Below are 13,080 nucleotides of genomic sequence, written 5' to 3'. Positions count from 1 at the left end.
TGAACCGACACTACTGAAATGTAAATAGTGCAAATTCAAATAACAGAAGACTTTAATTCTTGTAAGGAATTTTATATGGTATGAACATTTTCCATGTAAGCTTTAAAGCTAAACGTATGGAGATTTAAAAGTTCTTTATTTTCTTATTGCAGATAACAATCAAAATTCTCCAAAAACAGGAAGAGTTAAATAGATATGAAGCAGAACTTGTACTGATGAGAGGATACTTCCTAGACTCCGATGAGGATGAAGTAGATGAAGTGCAAACATTGAAAAAAGTGAAAAGGGACGCACTGAAATAATATTTTTGAAAGATTGTCGTGTTCATTACATTGAAAAATGTTATTGTATGTTTATGTCAAATGTTGTATAGTATTACATGTAACTTTACTAAAAGAATTGTTATGAAAAATATTTATTGGCTAAAATATAATATGTATAAATGTTTACTGTGGTTTAATTAACCCCTTCCCCGCTCATGACGGAACCGCTCCGTCATGAGCCACGGTTGCCGTGTGCTCATGACGGAGCGGTTCCGTCATGCCACGACCGTTGGCGGCCGCTCCGCCCACGCGGCGCTGTTTCCCCGCCTGTGCGGGGGGACAGCGCAACTGGGCGGAGTCATGACGGAACCGCTCCGTCATGAGCACAGCTCAACCGTGGCTCATGATGGAGTGGCTCCGTCATGAGCACAGCGCCACCGCGCTGCCCCCCCGCACCCCCCAGCGCTGCGGCGGAATTCCCGCCGCAGCGAAGGGGTTAAAAATAAAAGCAAAACAAATGGAGGTATTTGTAGTAATGAGATAACAATACAATGAAGATATTCTTTGTCATGCCTATTTTGATTTTGGTTCATTTCAACATAGAATATTATTGAACAAATCCAAAAAAAGAACATCTTTTCATAAACTATCAGAATCATATTGTACATCATTTTTGGTTTGAGGAACATAGAAATCAGAATGATTACCATATAGTGCAATTTTAAAAGTTGGATTCTACATCAACTACAGTTTCATGTTATTACTAATTGAAACTGTTATTAATATGGAATGCACTTAATTGCTGTGTAGATGTTTGCAAAAATGCAGAAAATCAACGTCACATCTGTTAAAATTAAAAAGGACAACAAATTTAGTGGACTTTATGGGAAGAAACAGTTCAGGTAAAAGAAAATAAATATGTGATTTATCTTCAGAAAATGAACATCTTTTGCATTACATATACCCAAAAACTTGCCAAATCTGTTACTGCTGGCTATCGAACTCTCTATACGTTACACCTGCCTCCCAGTTGTGAAGTGCCTGTCCTCCTCCTTTCAATATGATGAAATTGGTTTATTGTAAATTGGCATATTTAATCTTACTTCTAAGCCCCTAGTCTTGGACACAAAGTGTACCCAAGGCCTGCAAGTTAAATGTCACTGTTGGACTGTACCACCAAGTGTACCATCCACTAAACTAATCGTGTAAAACAAGGCTTCGGGACTACCTGTAGGAAAGTGCAATATTATATATTATGGCTGGGGAGCCTTACCTTGTAATATTAGATTTATACCCCAAAGATGGTCCTTGAATTGACAGTATGACTTCATTTTTTTGGTCCTAGTAAGTAGAGGGGCTAAAAGAAATCAGGCTGTACTAGAGGAACATGTGTTAATCATTTCAGAGTACCAACAAGGAGAATAAGTAATTCACACAACTTGTAAGAATTCCAGCATCAATCTATATGAATTAAGTGTAATATTATCTTAATTTAGAGACCAAAATTAACAGAATAGCATACATATAATTGGAGTTATATATTTTTAAAGCAATAGTAAATCAGTGCAGAAAAATACATAGACAAAATAACATTGCAGTCAATTGCAAAATCCACTAGTGACAATAGGTCACTTGCAGGTCAAGTCAGCGGCGGCTCCTCCGCTAAAGCGGAACAGAGTCACCCGACTGCTCTTTGAGCAGCGCAAAAAAGAGAAAAGAAAATAGTAATAACCCAATGTTATTATCAGTTATTTTTGAGTGCGAACTCAGAGCCAGGTTATTGTGGGGTGGGGCTGGGCTGTCAGAGCCAGGTAGAGGAGAACATTTGTGTACAATTAGTGCACGTCAGTTTGGCCGGCCAGCCAGATGGAGAACTGGCATAGGCTTCCAGGCACTGCCTGAGCAGCCAAACAGGAATCTCAGACTAATCACGACGCTGCTGTCATGCGGGTGACAGCAGAGTTGTGATTGGCTTAGGGGAGTCTGGGAGCCTGTGTGCTTCTGTTCCGTGATGCCAAGAAGAGAAGAGGATGGAGAAGAGGCAATGGCTGTACACAGTTAAGTGGGTTTTTTTTTCATCACCCACCACCCCTGTTCCGCAGCAGCCGCCACTTGGTTGAGTTACTTGGAACCCTGATAAATTTAAATTCATGCGGGCTGCAGGACAAGGACCAGGCCCCAACAGTCAGACTCATTTTACATAGCCCATGAAGTCCAGGTGCATAGTTGTCCTAGCTCTTCCTTGGTGCAAAACAGAACCCAGTGTTACCCCTGGTTTTACCGCTTACACGGAGTGGCAAGAAGCAAAATGCAAAAGCACAACAGGCACACACTGCTGATGTCGGATGTTAGTTGCACAGTGTTCTCTATAGATACAGCGTCAACTGTGGGAGTTGCTTTCCAGATTGGTGACTAACATGTCTTTGCTGCAGTAAACACAATGAAAAGCTTCACGAACCTCATTGGGTCAGGTGAGTAGCATATTGATGTGAAACTTTGGGGCAGGTGAGACTACATCTCCCACAATGCACTGGACCACCTTGATTTGGGCCCAATAGCAAACAATTATTTGGAGTCAGTGAATGTTTTTAAATGTTTTTAAATGCAGTTTGCAGGGGAGTAGCTTCACTAGTCCAGGATAGACTGAGGGAGCGTCTGGCTTCCACAGGGGTCCCTGTTTTGAGGGGTGTTGAGTTCTAGCCAAGGACGGGGGTCGTTCAATAAGTTCCAAGACTGTTGCCATTTGCTTTCGGTTGGTGGGCAAAGTCCTGTTATTGGCAACACGGGTCTCCTCTTTGGCCCTTTTAAAAGAAATGTGTTCAGATACAAGATTCTGGTGTCATGGGGGTCTCTGAAATCCTAGATTTAGGGAATGTAAGGATGTGGGAGCTAGGAGCCAATGTGTAACTAGCCCCTGCAGCTAGTCTGCCCTTGAAGTGACCTCATCTGGCGGTGGAGGTCACCTTTTCTACCCATAAAACACTATTTCTGCCTTCCTAAAGATGAAAGAATGTAATTTTAGGTGTACAGAACTGCCTGGCCAAACTAGAGGTATGGCCAGCCTTCCTCGGTGTGATCGCCTCCTGCATAGCTAATTCCCCACCTTTCCTTGTTGCAAGTGCGCCTGGGGCAAGGGGAGTGCTCTTTGCTTCCAGATCCATATCAGAGGAGGTGCAGCCTTTGAAGCGCACTGCTCTGATGTACCAATTCACTAGGCTGCTGGGGATGAGGGAGGTGTCATCTTCTGTCTTGGCTACATCAGGCACAAGAAAGCACGGGCTGGTCAGCCAGAGCACAGTAGATCTGGGAGTAACCTCTAAGGTGACACCTGGGTGCCTGCCATATCACCCAGGGCACAAGAATTGTGTCCGGGTGAGAAGGCACGTTGTTTGATACCAAACATGACTTATTCTAGTGGCAGCATAACGGAGCAGCCGATCTCGATAGTGTCCGATTGTTATACTATTGTTATACTATTGACCGCTAACACATATAGTAATTTCCAATAGGGAATGCTTCTATAGGGACTTATAGGCTTGCCCTGATTTGTTCACACCTTTAATATAATGCACCCTGATGCCTGGGTTGAGGGGCCCTTCATTATGGAGTGTCTTAGATATAGTAAAAGCTGTGTAGGTGACTGTGCCACACTTTGTGAGGGCACAGTAGAATTTGTGCAGTTTGCACTGCTTCTGCAATGGCAGGCCTGCTGTCTGTAGTTTACATAGGTCACCCAGAGTGGCAAAAAATGTTCTGAAGCCCTGGTGACTCCTCTACTCGCAATGCCCTGGGTACTCCTGGTACCATATGCTGGAAACTCATAAGGTGGTCAGCTCTCTACCCACACTGGTGAACTTGCACCAACACAGGCAGACTTGCACCCTGATGCAAATGTGCATATATTATGGGCAGTTATTGTTTTTCTATAGGAAGGCATACCCCCCGGCACAAAAACATACTTAGAGGCATATTCCTTTTAATATGTGTGCTGCAGAATAAAGCACAAATGCAAAGAGGAAGTAACAAAATTAAACTATTTCTCCCTGTTACTGCTCTATCTGGCAGGTGCATGATTGTCACATTAAATCAGGTTTACTACCTTCAGTACATCAGGAATGCATCAAAATACAAGGGGTAGGTGTATGGGAGGTGTATGAGAATGCTCATGGTCCACCCATTTAATGTCAACACTTCACAGTGTAACCAACGTGATTCATTTTTTGTTGTTTTACAGAGCCACGCAAGGTGGCTTTCTAAATCTCAATTAGCATTTTGAAGTCTGAGCCTAAACTTTTAAGTGCAGTCTGTGAGGACATGGGACACTTGGGTGTGTCTAACTGGACTGATGCAATCTCTGAAAAGTTAGGACAGAGAATGGCGTTGAACTTCCAGCCATAGTAGAACTGAGACCAACCATCTGAGCCAATCCCACAAGAGTGCAGCTTCATTGGGCTGAAGAAAAAGGTTTTTTGTGCAAGGAGCTTCTCTGCAGTAGCAAATCTGTTTCAAGAAGTTATTCAGGCTCCAGGTATCCAGACTCATCATCAGATAGAACCTTTAGCCTTGTCAGATGGATGATTCTGACCTCTGAGAAAAGAGACTTAGGGATTGATTTTGAGTTTGGCAGATTTGTGAACCACCAAACCCACAGTGGCAGTGCAGTAACCGCCACACCAGTCCGACTACTGTATTACAAGTATAGTAGTCAGACCACCATAGAACCGACACAACCACCAGGGATCTGCGATTCCTGATTGTGGATCAGGGGCCTGAGGGCTGCAATAAGCTGACAGTACTACTGCAGCACCGCCAAGCATGTTACTAGTTTCCTCACATCCAACCTTTTCATGGTGGTGAGTCCCCCATAAAAAGGGTGGCAGTGAGAAAACATAGGTGGCATTACAGGGCCCCCACATGTGCCCCCATGTCTGCATGCACCCCCTTTCCTGCAAAGCATTGACTTCACAGTATATGCCGTGAAGGAATGGGCTTTGGTATTCCCATTGCTAGGCCTTTTTAATAGGCACCACCGTGGCAATGCCAAAGGACCACCTGCCAGACTACAAGATATCTCTTAACCTTGCGGGTGGCCGGCAGTAAGGTATGGCAGTGTGGGAGGGGGCGGTGGTGTGGCATCCTGCTCTCACACCACCGAACTCATAATCAGGCCCTAAGTACATACTTATAAATCTTGACCCGCCTAACAAAATTACTTACTTGCACACAAAATTCGAACATCTCCCACCTAGGTCTTTCACCTCCAAAACCAACAGCTTCAGCAGGACCTTATCCTAAAAAGTATCTGGCTTTCAGAAAACTTCCTCAGGTACGGTCTACAACCTTGCCACACTCAAGGATCTCCACTTTCATTTCTAAGTCCTAAGGTAAAACCTTCAACTTGACTGAACCTATTTGATATATCTGACTGCATTTTATCTCAGTTCGCCTCAAATTACACCTAGGTCCAGGTGCCCCATGAACAGTGAATTATTCATGACACACTTTCTTGTGAAAAAATAATACCTCAGGTTCCCCTTATTGTTTTTTCATTGTTTTGAAGTAAATCTGTTTATTCAATTTTAATTTATTTTTGCAGATTTGAGTTAGATTATTAGTGTGTTGTGTTTTAAACTTTTAAGTGTTTTGGTACTTTTAAATGCTTTACACGTTGTCTCTAATTTAAAAGTGTTTGCTCTGTGCTATATCTAGCAGGGGCTTAGTTTAGGTCTAAATTACTAAAATATTAGCTTGGACCAAAAATGTTTGTTTCTTTATTACTTTGCTGACCCACTAACCACTCAAAAGAAATAATTCATTTTCTTACAGGTACCCTATGTGGTTCTTTTCTACACTACATTCCCTCACCCTGCTGTACAACTGCTGGATTCTCGGAGATGCATACAATCTCTGAGTTTGTAAAAGTTTAAAATAGACTGTTCTAAATACTGCCTACACACACCAGTGGATAGCAACTTTAAACTATTCTGTAAAACAACAAAGAAGAGAGAAGCTTCAATATTTAAGCAAGAGCACATTACAAGCTCCTCAGAGTTCAGGGATTACACCTCGAATGAAGTATTAGTATCCAGTCTAAAAAGAGTTGTTTAGGCATTTGCCTGGCAACTAGATCTCTGTGGCTTGGCCAATCTGGCTCTAATCCACAAATGACCTTGACCAGTTCTGGCGAATAAAAAATTCAGACCCACAAAAAAAAATTATTTTATCTGAAGGAAAGTGAAAGCTGCACAGTTCACTTTTATATGTGGTACAATATCTCCTATCTACATAAGATGGACTCTATTGATGGTATTTTCCTACACTTGAATACAGTGGTTTCTTGTGAGTCCCCCTCTCTATATCTTTACCAGCATCAGTTCATACATCCTTGCCTAGCTCAGAGGGAGGTACACATTTGAGACTGAGACGATGATAACAATACCTAGGAAACACTTTACCCTTGTTAGCAGAAGGTTACGGACTGCAAACCAAGTTTGCACTTTTTTGCACCCTTTCTCATTTTAAATATACCAAAGGTCAATCTACCCAAAAAGGTATCTTAACCATAATTTTTAATATTGTCCAGTTGCTCTAAAATAAATATTTCAGTGAGTTAAATCAGGCCAATGTTTAAATCACTTTTTTCACTAACTTACACAAAAACAACCTGCTCCACTGTAATCAGGTGTCGAAGCACACCCGGATGGCATTCGGCTATTCGAATGGGACCCCGATAATGAAGCATGTCACCAACTAGGTTGGTGAGTGAGGTGTCTTCTTAAGAACGGACAATTTCCTTTCTTGTGCACTTCTCCAAATACTTTGGAGACATCGAGCTGTCTCCTGGTTGTACACCTCCTAGTGTTTGTTTATCGAATTCAAAAGGGACTGCAGCGTGTTTTTCACGTATCCCGAGTGAGTCACGGCGTTTAGTGTTGCGACTGTGAGACTTCTTAACCACTTAGCCTGCAGCCCAAGTCCAAAAGAATATTCATAAATTAATAATAAATATAATATGTTGATCATGGCAGCCGCGACCCTTCTTAGTTCAGTCAGTGCAGTGTTGACTGTTGTCACTTGCCGGTGGGCGGGCCGCGGAACACACACACACACCGATTTATTTGGGCGGGCTGCGGGGCGGGCTGGAGGTTCTGATGGGGATGGGCTGTGCGCGCAGCGCATGCAGATTTTTTCACATTTGATTGTCACCAGTTGCCACACCCCTCGCCCCAGCATAACCACCGCAGCTCCCCACAAGTCGTCCTTTAAGTCAGCCCGGACCCAACCGATGAGTTAGGGCAGAGCTGGGCAGCCTGTGCAGGCATCGATCAGCAGTCAGCCAGTAGTACAGTACTGACGGTCTGGTGGCAAGCAGCACCAGGTCGCCTACTCGTACTAATTAAAGAAAAGGCAGTGCAGCCAGTGTGTGTCCCTGTGGCACATGTCATGGCATATGTCACATGCCAGACTTGGGCTCCAACCCCTTCTGCATTACTCTGCGCCGCGTAGCCACGCCCCCAGGAGTTTGTTTTAAAAAAACAAATCTTTAGGAAACGTTTGGTGAGAAGCTGTAAAAGTTGACAGTGACCATCCATCAAATCTATGAGTCCAGGGGCCTAATTTATATTTTGGAGATCAGGCCACTGTTCCATCAGGGTGACGAGGTAAATATCTCCATCGGCTGGGTGAAAGTTCCGCCAAATCAATAAGTGACAGTTAGGCTGATGGTCATTTATAAATCATTGGCAGGAACCACTGTCATTGCGATTCCTGGCAGTGTAATCTGCAGTTTGGTGCATGGCTGCGTGACACGGCCTTGCACCAAACAGTATTCTTTTTTTATTTTCAATAGAAAATCCAGAAATAAGATTTTCTTTTTTAATATAAAAAGGTAATACTCCCCTCCCCATGGAGTAATTTCCCATGTCAGGGGGGGCATTAGTTGGATTTTGCGATCACTCACTGCCAGGGTTTGCTTGGCAATGACAAACTTTAAAAATATTACTACATGTCCGCCCATCCTGATCGGGTGGGTGGACATGTAGCCATTTCTCCGACGTCCCTTACTCCCTACATGTTGGCGGTATGTTTACTTCATCACAGCTAAATCGTGCTCCTAGTGTCTGTTATACAAGTAGTCCTGCGTAGAGCCTATTGTAAGTGAAGAAGTAACTTTAAAGAAAGTGTTTCCATTTGTATTCAACAAGTGGATTGTCTATCTGGAGGACTGTGATGCGAAATATGTGTAAAGTGGCTATGTGGCAATATTGACAGAAAGCACCACTGTGTCATTCAGATTTGTATTCTAAGAGCTATATTACACTACTGCTGTATTTCAGATCAGCCAGTGGCCCCCACCATCTCTCACCAGCCCCTTTTCCCTGTGTTCATCACTGGAGAAGCATTGATATTGCAGTGCAAGTCCTTCAGCGCTGCCACAGTGCAAGACTGGTCCTCAACCTGCCAAGACGCTGCCACATCTCCCAGCACCTGCGAACACTGCACTAGCTCCCCATCGAAGCTAGAGTCACCTTCAAGATGCTAACCCGCGCTCACAAGGCCCTCCACGACACCGGACCAGCATACCTGAACAGCCGACTCAAATTCCACGCACCCCAAAGGACCCTACGATCAGCCCAGCTCTCCTACGCCGTGGTCCCCCGCACCAGAAAGACCATATCGGGAGGCCACTCATTCTCCTTCCTCGCGGCCAGAGCCTGGAACGACCTTCCGCTCCACCTCAGACAGATAACATTGCTCCCCATCTTCGCAAGAAACCTCAAAACCTGGCTCTTCGACAAACCCCCTCCTTGATGGACTGGAACCTGCGTCCCCCCCCCCCCCCCACACCTCCAGCGCCCTGAGACCCTTACGGGTGACTAGTCGTGCTTAACAAACACCTGATTTGATTTGAGTGGATACCGCTTCTACCAAGCTTGCAGAGAGGTTGCCCACTGGTCAGGCCCGGCTCCAGGCATCTTTGAGATTCCCAAGGTACACCCAGATCAGCAGGACCCATATTCATACATCTACTGGACACAACAAGCGAAAAGAGAGATCCCTTCTCTTGAGAGTTCTGCAGTTCTCATATATGTAATAGGTAAGTGTGTCAACCAATCGCAATCACAGCAAACATCCAGTTATGTGGAGCAGGCTTTAAAACAATGAGTGGCATTATTCGCACTTATTAAAGGTTCATATTTATTCTTTCAGCTGTATTTATTCTGAGTAAAGTAGTCAAATGTTATCATTTGACATTTAATTACATGATCATTTCAAATAGTTGCTGTCTGTGCCATTGATCTTGAAGAATGTCTCACATTCTGTTCTTTGTAAACTTAACAATGTTTATAGCACACACTCAAGTGTCTTGCACAGTTCAACAATCAGTGTTTAATTGTCACACACTTCGTGTATGGTTGGAATTGCATCAGTCCTAAGCTAACACAGGAGCCACAGAAAAGAGGGTGGACTCGTGTGGCCCTTCACAGGCATGGGCACCCAATGAATAAATAAATAAAGAAGCAAAGTAACTAGATGAAATGGAAATAGTTTGCAAAAATGTAATGCTTCAGAGAACAATGCCTCATTTATGAAATATCAGCATCCATATTTGTTATGTTATGTTACGTTATGTTACTGTTGGCTCTGGATTCTGGCATCAGACTCTGACACAGTTCTAAGAATTTTATGTTTAGAATTGACCGGCAGTTGGAGGGTTTAACTGCCTGGTCGGTCAAGTTTCCCTGCAGTTGTGATAACTGAAGAAATAAACAGTTGGAAACGTACCTGGTGGTCCTCTGGTACATCCTCATAGTGGCAACGAGGGGGAGGCCTACGCCCATGACCGACCGAGGCAATGGCGGGAGATCGTAGTGTATTTCGGCATTTGTCTAGGATTTCGGCCAGACTGGAGAACTTAGCATTCTGAAAGGTGGGGAACACCTTAATCTTCACTGTTGACTCTGCTATGACACTCCTGTGGCATTGTCTGGGTTATTGGCTCATTGGAGCACGGCCAAAAATTGGAGCGTTCTCGTGCTTCTGAAGTGCAGGGGGTGGGCGCACATCGACATGCAACCTTCTTGTGATGTGCTCTTCAACTACGTCGGGAGCCAACAGTTCCCCTGATGATGGTGACACTTCCAGATATGTACTTTGGCTTCCCTAGCAAAGATAGTATCAAGGAGCACACTAATATCTAAAGCTTTGGCTTCCCTAGCAACGACGCTGTCAGCGCAGCGAAGCACGGCAGGCCGAGGCGCCTAGGCAGAAGGTCTCTTACAGTGGATCACAGTGCTCCGCACATCATTTACTGCAAGTTATGACACTGTGCGGCAGGCAAAAGGTAAACTTATACAGCAGACCGCAGTGATTTGCACACCATTTAACTGCAATTATAGGGGAAACCTTTCTTAAATTGAACTTTGCTGAAATCAGGACGGACGCCCTCATTCCTGCTTTCACTCAACCCACACCTTCTGCAACTTACCGCAGCAGCTTGCAGGACCCGCTGCGCGGGTCCCGCTTCGCGGGTGAAGTCAGCGGGTGTTACCAGCGGGTGTCATCAGCGCCTCGGGACCTGTTGGGGCCTGGATCGTGAGGGGGGGGGGGGGCCTTTGGAGTTGAGCAGGGCTGCGAGCTGTGTCGCAGGGACTCCATCACCCAGGAGTCCCTGCTTGACTGACCCACAACACCTGGGCCGCTCTCCCTGCTTGACACGCCCCCTACCCTTCTCAGTATTTAGTTGGCCCACTGAACCGCAGCGCGGGAGCGTGCGGGAGCGCCCGGGGCGAAGGCCGGGCAAAGGGCGGGCCGTCTGAGGCCGTCCTAGGACGAACGAGGACGGGCCGGGCTCACCCTCTTTCTTCTTGAGCCTTGAAGTATTAATTTTTAACTGCTGTGTTTTATCCTTTTATAAAGTAGTCCCATGATGGCCTTATGCTCTAGAAAAGGTAGGCAGGTTACTATGAAAACGAGTAATGTTAAAGCAAGCGGAACCCTAGATGATTTTATAATTCGGGCAACTGGGATTTTGGAAAAAGAAATCGCATTTACAGAAAAGCGATTATCATTAGACTTGGTATCTGGGAAACGTTCCTCATTAGGACGTATTGGTTCTATAACTACGCCTGAACAAAGTATTGTAATTGACCCTGTAGTCAGCTTAAATCCCCCTACTAATCCTGTTTCTGTTTCTCAACTAACATGTTCTAACGACATGGTTGATGATCTAAATGCAGACTGTATATCATCAAGTACTGCTAGTAAGGATAGTACCCAAAACTGTAATTTGAGTCTTATAGTGCCCATATCAGCTCAACCTCAGGTTTTAGAATCCGATTCTGTAGAAATTGAAACTACAAAAACTAGTAAATGGAAAAGAGGAGGGGGTCATAATGGGGGTAGTAGAGCTAAAATATCTAAAATCAATGCTCTCCGAGTTGTGGCCAAACCTGTGAAACAAAGGGGAACTTCATCCGGGGATGTTATACCCATAAACCATTCTTGTTCAAATGATGAACTGCTTCTTAACATTGAAAAGCTGGTTAAAACTCTTTTGAAGCCTTTATTGGAAAAAACACAAATAATAAATTTGAAATAGGACCAATTAGAACACCTTATATCAGTTAACACGCAATCCCTTGACACATTGGCTAAGAATAGTAAGGCCATTGAGATTTCGGGGGATAAATTTACTGCTATAAAGAAAGTGGGTCCAAAAAAGCCAATAGGGGTGTTACAAATGGCTACAATTGCTGATCCTGCTAAAGTAGTTTCACAAACAGCTTCAAAGAATACCACTTTGATAGATGGTGGTCAGCAAAAGCCTGCAGCGGTTGCTGCACCTGCACCAAAGCCATCGGTACCTAAGCAGGTGGTTACTACCAGGCCTAAGGTAACATCACAACAGGGTCCTACAAATCAGGGGGAAAAAGCTCCACAAAAGCGGACAGTCTGTGTAAATCTACCTCCTGACTCCGCCCCTTTTACAGCAGTTTTGACGGGACTGCCAGGGGTCAGACCTAATCAAATGGAATCAAATAGGGATCTTAGAAATAAAGTAATTTTTTGGCTCAATAAAAACAGACCACTTCCCCCTGCCTGTAGGACAGAAATATTAAATGTTAGAAGGGTCCCTTGGGTGGGTCCAAGTGATAAAGACCTGGAGGGGTATTGCATTCTTATAAATTTTAGGGATAATTGGGTTAAGGACTTTATTTGTCGTGAACCTAGGTTTGGTAGATTGGGGGATATACAATGTATAGGTTTAGAATATTTTTACCCCAATCTAAAGCATGTTACTTTTCATCCAATGGGTAGTCCTCTAGTGGAACATAACAGTGAAAGATTGAGGGGTAATGCCAATAAGGTGGCATCAATTTGTATTGCACCGACTGAAAATTCCGTTGAGGCAGAGGTTTGTGATATTGTAAACAGTGTAAACCACACAAAACAGGAGGTAGGGTGGAAGAACGGCCTCAATCAAATAGCAATTGCTGAATGTTTAAAGAAAGCACACATGTTTTTTGAAAACTGCCCTCACCCACAACAAGTTGTGGCATGCTTCATCATCGGGCTGCTACTAACGCCTCTGCGCAAACCAACGCTAGAGGCGGAGCAATAGGGAGGGGTAGACAGTACAACAATGATACAGACAAACAAAAAAAGGCTGGATCCTTTAGTGCAGAAAAGATGAGTCTTAAAACTGAACCAGGGATATCTCTATAATAATTGTATTCCTGGATTCCCCTGTCAGATTAAAATGGTATATATATGTGAAGAGACTATATACCAAATGGATGGTGGTGGAGTGAGT

The 13,080-nt window shown here is 44.2% G+C and overlaps 1 pseudogene; it reads left to right on the top strand.

Annotated features, from left to right (window-relative positions):
* LOC146871220 (uncharacterized) overlaps positions 1-13,080 on the top strand; it is a 167,761-nt pseudogene that overhangs the window by 21,800 nt on the left and 132,881 nt on the right.

The sequence above is a fragment of the Triturus cristatus genome, chromosome 1_1 (assembly GCF_964204655.1).
Source record: "Triturus cristatus chromosome 1_1, aTriCri1.1, whole genome shotgun sequence".
NCBI classification, from domain to species: domain Eukaryota; kingdom Metazoa; phylum Chordata; class Amphibia; order Caudata; family Salamandridae; genus Triturus; species Triturus cristatus.
This window is presented reverse-complemented; position numbering and strand designations above follow the sequence as displayed.